The following is an 11,643-nucleotide window of genomic DNA, read 5'->3' on the forward strand; positions in this document are numbered from 1 at the left end:
GTTGGGAACTCCTGCCTATGAGGACGATCCTTTGATTTGTATGGGTGAGAGTGGCCAGATTTCCAACTCAACAAGCCAACCATTTTGGGGATTCGTTTGATTGGGGAGTTGGGAACTTAGCTACATAAGATGGAATTCACTCCTTCCTCGAAGTAGGGGTAAGTAGATAAATTGCTCCCTTAAGGACTGATTATGGGTCATGAACATAGTGGCCATACCCTCTCCTAGTCCGAGAGGACTTAGTCATAGTATTACTATGACGTATTGTCCATTAGAGGAATCAGTGGTACTTAAGGAGTTAAATGTAACTACACAAGGCAAAATGGTGGATTGGCCTAGTTGTACTTACGAGAGATTTTTGAAATGTCATCACACTGTTGATTTGTCATATGGACACAGAATATATCTGTAGTGTGAACAGTGCAACTATCGGTCTTAGTGGAGTGATCAACAGTTAACGGATGGTGAATCTCATGAGTAAAGAGTTTAGTCAGTTATTCATGTACCGTTGGAGCTTCAAGCTACAGGTCAATGAGGTCCCCTTGGTAGCTCAATGGGTTCAAGTTGAGAATTAGATTTTGGGTTAATTTGAAGTGTTCAAATTAACAACAGGAAATTCAATTATATATAATATAATTGATTCAATATATTTAATACATCATCATTGGAGAAATCAATATAAGTATGATTTATATTAAATACCATAAAATAGAAAAAGAACTATGGTTTATATGTTTCATATGATGAAATATTAAAACTATAGGTTATAAATATAATACGATAAGTTGGTTATTATATTTATTTATAACATATTAATTATATGATAATTAATTATATAATCGAATTGAGTGGGAACTTATTGGAAGTTTTATGGTAATTGTGAGATAAAAGGAAAATGGTTTTCCAAAATTAAGATGATGATTCATTCAGAATAATTTGACATAAAGGCTATCAAGTAAAAATATTTTACTAAACGATGGCATAGAGAGCATACACGATTGAGCTACGAGTTTACTATACAATAGTTACGCACTTAATCATTGCTACATGATTGAGTAGCAAAGTCTATAAGATAGGTTTTCATTTACTAAACGATCGAGTATTTCGTCTATATGGTAGACAACATTCATCTCCCACTTACTCGATCATCTACCTCATGCTTTCCTCAATCCAAAATCATACAAAGCCCACAACTTCTGGATTCTCACACCGAGAATACCAAGGTAACCATTTTGATGGTGTTCTTATTTCGTTCGAGGATCGAGTTGGTCTCGATTGGGATCGAGGTGCATTCAGACGTTCATTGAGATCGTGTTATGTTCGTTGTGTTCGAGTTCGTGCTGATTGAATGATTTACGGAATGATTGAGGGATACTTGAAGAAAAGTTCTTCAAAGGTTTGCAGACTCTATCCCTTGTATATTCCTTTATAAGTAGCATGGTGTAATTTCCGATAATGTGTAATCATTTCTGTGTGGGTTGCAATCATGTGCTCTTTCTCAATGGGATTTGGAATGATTTGCTTCCGCTCACATGGGTGTCTATTTAGATTTCCTTCAAACATATCCCTCGGTCTCTCTCATTAGGTTAAATAAACTTTTCGTGCATTGCCTCGAGGCACTATGGGAGTGTCCCTCTAAAGGATGACTGTATTTGCATAATTCTTTATCTGATCTCCAGAAATGAATAGGGTTGCTTTAGTCTCTTGTCCTAATATGATTTTTCCTTATGGTGGGTGCATTAGGACAGGACTCTTAGGCCTAAAATGAGGGGTTACACGTACACAGAGTTGTTACGGATGTTAACAACTTCTGGACCGAACAATGGTGTCTTTTAGATTTAGTTACAAGGAGTTGTTTCTGTCTAATGGTTGAGATTGTCTGATTCCAGTGAAGGGGCACTTGATCACCCTACGATGACTTTTGTCCTGTCTCATTGGGAATCATTGCAAAATAAATCTCACTTAGGGTACAAATAGAACTATTTTGCTAAAATTTAATCGGTGTTAAAAGTGGTTTAATGCAAGTAGACTTATTAAGTTTGTTCTTTTTTCAGCAGCTTTTAATTATATACGACAACCACTATTCTTTCACTTTTAGCCATCGATAAACTGACTGGTGAGAATTACGTTAGTTGGCAGAATACCATAAACATGATATTAATCATCAATGACTTAAGGTTCGTCCTTATGTAGGATTATCCTCCTATTCCACCTCCCAACACCGCTCGAAATTTTCGAGAGGCGTACGAGCATTGCACACGGGCGAATGAAAAGGCTCAAGCGTACATCTTGGCCAGCCTTAATGATGTTTTGGCCAAGAAGCATGAGCCTATGATCACTGCACGAGAGATCATGGAGTCCCTGAGGGGAATGTTCGGACAACCGTCTACACAGCTTAGGCACGACGCTCTTAAGTTCATCTTGAACTCCAAGATAAATGAGGGTACATCTGTTCGTGAACATGTTCTGAACATGATAGTCCACTTCAACGTGGTGGAGATGAATGGGTCGAGCACCAATGAGACTAGCCAGGTTAGCATAATTCTGGAGTCGTTACCAAAAAGCTTCTTCACTCTGTAAGCAAAGCTATTTTGAACAGGGTTGATTACAACCTTATAACTCTACTAAATGAGTTGCAGACTTTTCAATCTTTGTAGAAAAGCAAGGAAAGCAAGGTTGGTGAGGTAAATGTTGCTTCATCTTCCAAAAAATTCCACAAAGGTTCGACTTCTGGAACTACATCTATATCTTCTTCTTTCGGCACTAGCAAGTGGAAGAAGAAGAAAGGTCGTAAAGGGAAGGCGCCTGCTAACCCACAACCTACTGCTCCGCGAGGTAGTCAACCAGTGCGGGTTGACAAGGAAAAATGTTTCCACTACAACCAGGATGGGCACTAGAAGTGGAATTGCCCACGTTATTTGGCTGAGAAGAAGAAGGCCAAACAAATTAAATATGATTTACTGGTTTTGGAGACTTGTTTAGTAGAGAATGATGATTCTACCTGGATTATTGACTCTGGGGCCACTAACCCTGTTTGTTCTTCATTTCAGAGAATTAGTTCCTAAGGGCAGTTTGGTGCTGGTGAGATGACGATGCGAGTTGGAACCGGGCACGTCGTCTCAGTTGTGGCAGTTGGAGGTATTTGGTTGACTTTATAGAATAGGTTTATCATTTTGAATGATGCATATTTGGTTCCTAGTTAAAAAGGAATTTAATTTCTGTAAAGTCTTTGCTGGAATGTAATTACACACTTAATTTTTCTGTTAATAAAGTGTTTATTATGAAAAATGGTGTTGATATATGTGTTAAGGCTGTTAGCAACAAATTTCCTCCATAACATAGAGAAGTTTAAAACTATCGTAACGAAAAAAAAAGGGCATAAAGTTTAACCTAAAGAAAATGCCCAACTTTGGCACCTAAATTTAGGGCACATTAATCTCATTAGGATTGAGAGGGTGAAGAATGGACTTCTAAACAAGTTAGAAGAAAATTCTTTACATGTGTGCGAGTCATGCCTTGAAGAAAAAATGACTAAAAGGCCTTTTACTGGAAAAAGTTTTAGGGCCAAAGAGCCTCTAGAGTTAGTATATTTAGATCTTTGTGGTTTGATGAATGTGCGAGCCAGACGAGGCTATGAATACTTCATCACTTTTACTGATGATTATTCAAGGTATGGGTACGCTTATTTATTGCAACATAAGTTTGAATCCTTTGAAAAGTTCAAAGATTTGAAGGCTAAAGTTGAAAACACATTAAGTAAAACGATTAAAACGCTTCGATCTAATCGAGGTGGAGAGTTTTTGGATTCTGAGTTTTGGAAATATTTGATAGAACATAGAATAGTTTCCCAACTCTGAGCACCTGGTACACCTCAGCAGAATGGTGTATTGGAGAGAAGAAATCGAACCCTGTTGGACATGGTTTGGTTGATGATGAGTTATGCTTCCTTAGCTGACTCGTTTTGGGGTTTTGCAGTAAAGACTGCAACTTATATCCTCAAGTGTGTTCCCTCAGGATACGATAAATCTTTTTTTATTTATTTTTAGGTAGTGAACGGAGTTCTTCCATTCATTCTAACCTATTCACTAGTACTTATCACAGATACGGGAAACATTTTATACTTTCTTTTGTCCCGATCCATGGTCTAAACGAGTCACAGATACACACTAACACTTTTGGTGTTGTGGAATGGATGTAAAGCTAGTTTATATCATTTTCGCATCTGGGGTTGCCCAGCACATGTGCTTGAGGCTAATCCTAAGAACCTAGAACCATGTTCGAGGCTGTGCCTATTTGTAGGCTACCCTAAAGAGACACGAGGGTTTTTTTTTATGATCCTAAGGAAAACAAAGTGTTTATATCGACGAACACTACTTTTTTTTTTTAGGAGGAACATATAAGGGAGCACAATCCTAGAAGAAAAATCTTGTTGAATGAGCTTTCCAAGAAAACTGCTGAAATTTCAACAAGAGTTGTTGAAGAGCATACTACCTCAACAAGAGTTATTGATGTGGTTCATCTAGTAGGTCAAATCCACCTTAAGTGTTGAGGGAACCTTGACGTAGTGGGAGGGTTACGAACCTACCTATTCGCTATATGGGTTTAACTGAAATCCTGGTTATGGTAGCCGATGGGGAGGTTGAGGATCCATTGTCTAACAAGAAGGCAATGGAGGATGTTGATAGAGATTAATGGGTCAAAGCCATAGATCTCGAGATGGAGTCTATGTACTTCAACTTAGTTTGGGATCTTGTAGATCAACCTGATGAGGCTAAACCTATAGGTTGTAAATGAATCTACAAGAGAAAATGGGGTACTGATGGGAAGGTGCAATCCTTCAAGGCTAGACTAGTGGTAAATGGTTATACCCAGGTAAAGGGAGTCGACTATGAGGAGACTTTCTCACCTGTTGTCATACTAAAGTCTATCTGCATCCTTCTATCCATTGCCTTATATTATGACTAAGATATATGGCAAATGGATGTCAAAATTACTTTTCTGAATGGAAATCTTGAGGAAACCATTTATATGGTGCAACCCGAGGGATTCATAGCCCAAGGTCAAGAGCAAAAGGTTTGCAAACTGAATCGGTCCATTTATGAAATGAAACAGGCCTTTCGATCTTGGAACATAAGGTTTAATACTGTGATCAAATCTTATGGCTTTGACCAAAACGTTGATGAGCCCTACGTCTACAAGAAAATCATCAACAGTTCAATAGTCTTCCTAGTGTTATATGTAGACAATATCCTACTCATTGGGAATGATGTAGGCTTACTGATTTCAGTTAAGGACTGATTAGTGATCCAATTCCAAATGAAAGATTTAGAAGAGGCTTAGTTTGTTCTTGAGATTCAGATCTTTCGAGATCGAAAGAATAAAATACTAAGGAACAGTACATGGACAAAATGTTGATAAAGTACTCGATGCAGAACTCCAAGAGCGGCCTTTTGCCTTTCATGCATGGACTTACATTATCTAAGGAACAATATCTTAAAACACCTTAAGAGGTTGAGAAAATGAGACGTGTCCCCTATGCATCTGTCGTGGGCAGTTTAATGTATACAATGTTATGTACTAGAACTGACATCTGCCATGCAGTGGGGATAGTCAGTAGATATCAGTCTACTCCAGGACCTGGTCACTAGACAACCGTCAAGAACATTCTCAAGTATCCTTGGAGAACGAGGGATTACATGCTTGTGTATGGGTCTAAGGATTGATCCTTACCGAATACAAAGACTCTAATTTTCAAATTGATAAGGATTCTCGGAAATCCAGTTCAGGATTAGTGTTCACTCTTAACGAAGGAGTTGTAGTATGGTGAAGCACCAAGTAAGGGTGCATCGCGGACTTCACCATGGAGGCCGAGTATTTAGCGGCTTGTGAAGCTGCTAAAGAGGCTGTTTGACTCAAGAAGTTCCTCACTGATCTGGAAGTTGTTCCAGACATGTCTAGGCCCTTCACCCTTTATTGTGATAATAGTGGTGCTGTCATAAATTCCTGTGAGCCTTGGAGTCATATGCGCGACAAGCGTATTGAGCGAAAATACCATAACATCCGAGAGATTATGCATCGAGGGGACGTGATTGTCACGAAGATAGCTTTAGAGTACAACATTGCTGATCCATTTATGAAGGCCCTCACGACTATAGTGTTTAAGGGTCACTTGTAGAGTATGGGTCTATGGGACAGATTACGGCTGGACTAGGGCAAGTGGGAGATCTTGTAGTGGGCATTTGTGCCCCAGTTTATTGTTTTGTATACTTGTAATTTGATTATCTTGTACAACCCATTAGCTTTAGGATAAGTGGGAGATTGTTGGGGTTGATGCCCTACATCTAGTAGGGTCCTGTAGTTTGTAAACACCTGTATGAACAAACACTTTCTAATTTAAAATATATGATATTTTATTCACTTCAGTCTATGAAATATTTGTTATTTTAGTTGCATTAACCACAAACCAATAAACTAAGATCCATGGTTATCGTTGTAACTTAAACATGTATGTGGAGACATACAAGTGGATCGTGTTTTAAGTGATAACCTATATAGTTTGTAGTATATGGATAAGGATGGATACCTTATCTTAGTGACACTAAGGGTGTGGCCTGCTTTGTAGGTGTTACAAATATTGTAAAGTGTTACAAATGATCTGATCTTGATCATTCATGTATTAGACATGCGAGCGGGGATATTCTATACAAAGGAGTTTGTATAAAACCGGACCACGAAATGTTTAGTCTCGTTACATAACACTGTTCATAATTGAGACTTTCATTTCACTAGGATGACAATAGGTAACATGACCTTAATCCTGAGTGAGTTGTGAACTCCTGCCTATGTGGGTGGTTCTTTGATTTGCATGGATGAGAGTGGCTAGAATGCCAACTCAATAAGCCTACCATTTTGGGGATTCGTCTGATTGGGGAGTTGGGAACTCAGCTACACAAGATGGAATTCACTTCTTCCCCAAAGCAAGGGTAAGTAGATAAATTTTTACCTTAAGGGCTGATTCCGGGGCTTGAACAATGTGGTGCCACACCCTCTCTTGGCCCCAGAGGGGTTTAGTCAGGTGGCACTATGATCTATTGTTTATTAGATGAATCGATGGTACTTAGGGAGTTAGATGTAACTACAGGGGAAAAACGGTAAATTGGCTCAGTTGTACTTACGAGCAATTTTTGAAGGGTCATCATACTGTTGATTGGTCATATCCAATGGACACAGAAATATATTTATAGTGCGAAGAGTGAAGCTATCGATCTTTAGTGGAGTGCCTGGCAGTTAACAAATGGTGGATAATGTGATTAAAAAGTTTAATCAGTTATTCACGTACCGTTGGAGCTTTAAGTTACAGGTCCATAATTATGCAGTTGTCGGTCTTTACTTGCAACTTGGTTTGGATAATGTCAATGAGAATATGGAATTGAAGCAAGATGAAATACCAACCAAAAAGAAAAGTCGAACTCGAGGACTGACTATTATGCATGAGGTAACAAAAATTAGGAGTATAGGGAAGAAAAAGTTGGTTGAATATAATGATGATGGAGTATTGATTGGAGACAATGGATATAAGTTAAAATATATTATTGGATCTACTGCACATCATCATATCCTGATTACATATACATCTTGGAAGTGTGTACCAACTGACTTAAAGGAAAAACTGTTTAATATTGTTGAGGAATGCATATTTTCCTTTGTTGATGTATTATATTAATATTTTACTTGAAAAGTAATAACCAAGTTCTTTTAAATGTTTAGGGTGCTTTCATGATTGATGGTAAAAGTAAGAAGGCTATTCTCAAAACTACAGGTGTTTCATTTCGTCAATTCAAGTCTTAGTTAACGACACAATATATTATCCCTTTTAAGGATGAACCTCAACTTTTGTTACACCCATTTTCGATGTACTCCCACATAATTGAAACACATCATTGGCAAGAGTTTATCAAATCCAGATTATCTCTAGAGTACGGAGTATTAAACTTTTCATTAAGAACATCAATATTTGCCACTTTCTTGTCATTTTTATTTTGAACTATTAAATTTATGAAGAAAGTGAGAAATCAATAAAGCACGAAGAAAGAAGAACAAGTATAATCATCGGATGTCCAAAAGAGGTTATGCGAATCTTTCCGAGGAAATGGTAAGAATATTCTTAAATTTAACTATTTTACAAATATTCTTATATTTAACAATATGTTTATTATGCATAAAAAATTACCTTCATCCAACAAATGTGATTTTGGATGAGTTAATATGTGAAAAAAAGCCCGGACAAATAAAAAAGGAGAATATGACAATGAGGATGTCCAACAAGTCGCCAACCAAATAGTAAGATTACCAATATTACATTTGCAGGAAATCATTATAATATTTTATGTGTTATTGAACATATATCATTTCCATTTAGGATGAGATAAAAAAGAATGGAGATCCACTTTACAAAAAAAATGATTCACCTAATGATGTTTTGACTCAAGCCATGGGTACTCCAGAATATGGTGGACGCATACGTCGGGTGGGTGGTTTCATTACACATGCCGTTTACTTCTATACAGTGAAAAGAGGGGATACATACCAAAAAAAAAAATTGTTGATAAAAATGAAGCACTTCGTAAGTGCATTAAGGAGTTGGAAGATCAAATTCAAAACAAGCCAAGATATGAGCATGGTAGTTACTCTAAGAATAAAATCCGAAAGAAGAAAAATTCAAATGCTGGGGTCACAATTAGTCTCATGTTCTATCTTATTTAATTTATGCATCAAGGTTACAACTATTAGTTATGATAATTTTTAACTTGTTTAATTTGTACTATTATATTTATATCATAGGAGAAGGAAGTTGTTAGTGTATCAACCACACATGGGGAAGGGAAGAAGGTGAAGGAGATGGAAGCTATTAGTGTACAACCAATCTTGAAGGTAAGTTGTATTATGAGGTAAATTTATGAGGTAAATTTACTATTAGTTACTTATAAAATTATAACTTGGTGGTTTTAAGAGAAAGTTTTAGAAAATGTGGGAAAGGAGAAGGAAATGATCGTTATTAGTGTTCCACTGATCTTGAAGGTGAATTGTATAAGTCCTATGTTCTTCTATCTTATTTAGGAATGAACATTTTACTCATGTTCTATCTTCATTGTGTTAGGAAAAAGCTTCAAGGATGATGCCGAAAGAGAATGAAGTTACTACTGCACCATCCAATTTATCAATATCCTTGAAGTCTATTCTTAGGTACGTTGAAAAGGTAATGGTTGATGGGACCAGTATTTCCTTCCAACTATCTATTGAGCTATTTGGTTTTGGCCGAAAGAGTTATAATCTGCGAGAAGATGTGATCGAATTTTGTAGCATGCAAAAAGTGAAGACTTTATCAATGGTGGCTTATATCGTGTAAGTAAATGTTATTTGTTTATGATATATTATCACTTTATTAATTAGTAGTAAGCTAATGTGTTTGGTCTATTATTGTAGGTACCTATACTCATGCATTTTTTATTCAAATAAAGGGTCGAAGTATATTTTTGTAGATCCATCTCTTATATTTACAGGCCAAAATACTCGAGAAGTTAGAGCTCGGAACCTTTGTAGTAGATTAGTGACTTCCAAACACGATCAAATAGTTATTGATCCTTATAATCTCGGGTAAGTATAATTAGTTAGTGCTCCTTATACTCATGTTCTATCTTACTTCTTGGGTGACTTGAAAGCAAAATCACTTCTTTTTTTTTTCCTATTTTTTTCCAATGCAGAATTGTGTTGGGATCATTGTACTTGAAAGCTCCTTATACTCATGTTCTACCTTAATGTAATGAGCTACCTTCATGTTCCATACAATTTGTTGTGTATTTTATTTAGTGATCATTGGTCGTTAATTGTTATTAATGCGTATGATGACGTGGTGTACTATCTTGACTCATTGACAACAAGTTCGCGAGAAGATATCAAATACATAACAAATATGTAAGCTAACTTTGCTTTTTTTTTTTTTTTTTTTTTTTTTTTTTTTTTTTTTTTTGTAAAGTTTATTTCACTATGAATATTATACTATATTCTTTGGCGAGTATAGGGCAATGACCATTTTTCAGTCCCAAACGAATTTGTAAAAGACATGAAAAACCACATTCTAGAAAACTGTAAAGGCAAGTATAAGAGCATTAAAAAAATTAATAGAATGATGTTTATTTAGTGCATCTGTATAATATGTATTAATTATTGGCTTTGTATTGTAGTGTCCTTTACAAGTGGGAACTATCGAATGTGGGTATTAAGTTATGAGATATATGTGAGAAATCGTGACTAAAGAGAAGAATATTATCACAGATGCGGTATGTCTTTAGACTACTTATATATATTGTAACATTATAAATAGTGTAAATAGTAAAGGAATATATATTTGACTTTTTATGTTTTATAGATTCATACGAGGAGCTCGTACTCGCAACTTACATTGGATGAAGTATGCATGGAATAGGCTGAATATTGAGGTCGCTATATCTGATGGACTTCCTATAAATTTTTTGTATGTGGCTACATGGGAATGCCTAAAACTTTTTTCTGTGTAAATGTTTTGTTCAACCATTATAGGTTATATACTTCAAAGAAATGTGTGGTGGAGGATAGAATTTTAGTCTTGTGATTTTTGAATACATAGCACATATAGATTGGTCTTACAATCTTGGAATTATCATATATTGGAGTGGGTTGATAGAGTATATACCATTGTACGATTAGTCTTGTAAATTTTGGAATCGTTCATATCCATGGAAGGTAATAGAAGAATGAAATTGTTTATTTTATTATTGTCAATTATTACATTGGATATATTGGGTTGATAGGTAGACCTGAATATGTGCAACTGTTTATTTTAGTTGACGAAATTATCTTATTGGAACACATCTAATGCAGGAAATGAGAAATATAAATTAAATTCGAATGATTAATTTGGAAAAAAAAAACATAGATTACATTAGAAATGTGTCAAGAATTAGATTACTTGACCATTATTTTGTGTCAAGATAAAAATATATTTGACAAATAAAAAATGTCAAGAGTAATCACATATGATACGTAATAAGTGTCAAAGATTAATACACTTCACATGTCATTAATGTCAAGTGTATTATATTTCTTGACATGAAAATTGTATCAAGAAATATTTCTCTTAACATTTTTTCAGTATCAAATTATCACAATACTTGACAGCCGAATACTCGATGCTTTTATTAGCGTCAAGTATACCCTTTACTTGACATTGAAAAAACATCAAGTAATCCAATTTCTGTAGTAGTGCCTTTGGTATTCACTAGAGGTGGTGATCTCCTTCGGGATTTCACTAGAGGTTCGTGTTTTCTTCTGGATTCATCAGAGCTGGTGATCTCCTTTGAGACTTCACCAAAGGTTTGTGTCTCCTTTGGGATTCACCAGAGGTTTGTGGGTACACCTAATCTACGGTACAGTGGGTTCAACTAACCACTCGTTAGCCATCCAATGGAATGTAGAGGTTTATGCACGTCCCACCAAAGAGTGGCATCTAGAGGACATAGATGCTTAGCCTGATCTCGGTAGTGGGGTTACTTACTGAGTATTTTATATTCATTCTTTCTCATGTTTATTTTTCAGGTAATGGTAAGA

The 11,643-nt window shown here is 36.0% G+C and overlaps 1 pseudogene; it reads left to right on the forward strand.

Moving 5' to 3' along the window:
- Positions 1 to 256: 256 nt before the first annotated feature.
- On the forward strand, positions 257 to 9,406 carry LOC150034516 (uncharacterized; annotated as a pseudogene).
- The last annotated feature ends 2,237 nt before the right edge of the window (positions 9,407 to 11,643 follow it).

The sequence above is a fragment of the Benincasa hispida genome, chromosome 8 (assembly GCF_027475165.1).
Source record: "Benincasa hispida cultivar pf3 chromosome 8, pf3_genome.v1.1, whole genome shotgun sequence".
NCBI lineage: Eukaryota > Viridiplantae > Streptophyta > Magnoliopsida > Cucurbitales > Cucurbitaceae > Benincasa > Benincasa hispida.